The sequence below is a fragment of the Carex rostrata genome, chromosome 10, assembly GCF_964058835.1.
Source record: "Carex rostrata chromosome 10, lpCarRost1.2, whole genome shotgun sequence".
Lineage (NCBI taxonomy): Eukaryota > Viridiplantae > Streptophyta > Magnoliopsida > Poales > Cyperaceae > Carex > Carex rostrata.
The window spans coordinates 11,218,033-11,219,255 of NC_135927.1; positions in this window are offsets into that span (position 1 = coordinate 11,218,033).

Here is a 1,223-nt window from a genome sequence, read left to right on the forward strand (position 1 = left end):
TCTTCCAATGTTTGTGTACCAGTGGTCTCATGAGTTTCTGTTACAAGACCCAACACGGTACCACAAAAAGTAAACCTAGTACAAGGCAAACCAATTAATAACTCCTTGATATATTTAACTAGAAGATCCTGAATTAATAGCAAAGAAGTGGCTAGATCTTCCTATTGCATACACATTTTGTCGATGTACCAATGTACCTGTGGTCCAGTAACACTTTACTGAACTCAACATGGTCAGAAATGTGAGTTGCAAAAAAACTAATTTTAATACAAAATATCCATCCTAAATCTTTAAATTACATGTAGATCCTCAATTTACAGTAGAGCAATTGAGGCGAACCTCTCCTTCGTCCTTAGTGAGAACCAGTGTCTTGCTTAGCTTGATCATGGCCGCACGAAACTGCATATAAAATAAATCAGGCTGGTTTGCTAAGGATCTGACAAGCGGGCCGGTCCTCGAATCAACAATCAACTTTTGCTCAGCCTCTAACAAGCTCATGTTTTTCTGGAGATTCTGGTAATAGACACTGTCAAAGATAGTTGGCGTGGTGGGGTCGAGATGAACCTTCTTTGTAGGGTCCTGGCAATAACGGGTCAGAAAGTTTGCATATTGCGGGTCAATTGTTGGGTCACAATTCCCGGGCCTTCTGTAATTATAAATACGGTAATGGATCGAGGAGCAGCTGCTGTATCCAATGGTGTGTGCTCCTGGAATTATTTATTACTAACCATGTCAATTTTTTCCAGGAACTTTGATGTAACTTATTTTTCAAAAAGACAAAAGTGTATTATGCAATTATATTTTACAATTATTAGAAAAAAAGAGTTTGTAATTAAGTTATTTTGCCAGTAGATCAAATTCAAGTATTTACGTACCGAAAAGAATGACCAAGTCAACAGCAGATAAACCCATTGACTGGAAGTACTGGATGAGTTCAGTGATGCTTTCCCGCCCCATCGGTATCGCCTCAGCTTCCTTTGCTAGTGAAATGCGGCCATCCTTCCTGCCGTACTTTACTTGCCAATACGGTCCCCCTACCTGTTAAATTAATTTCACAATTAAAATGTCAAAAATCTGTGTTATATTATTTGCAACAAAATTGAACAAATGGTATTTGTATCTTACAGCATTGGTGGCGTCCCGCGCAACAACACTGAGGATGTCGGCACAAGACACTGTTTTGGGGCACTGCTTTTCCAACTCAGCTTTAATCTCGTTTATGA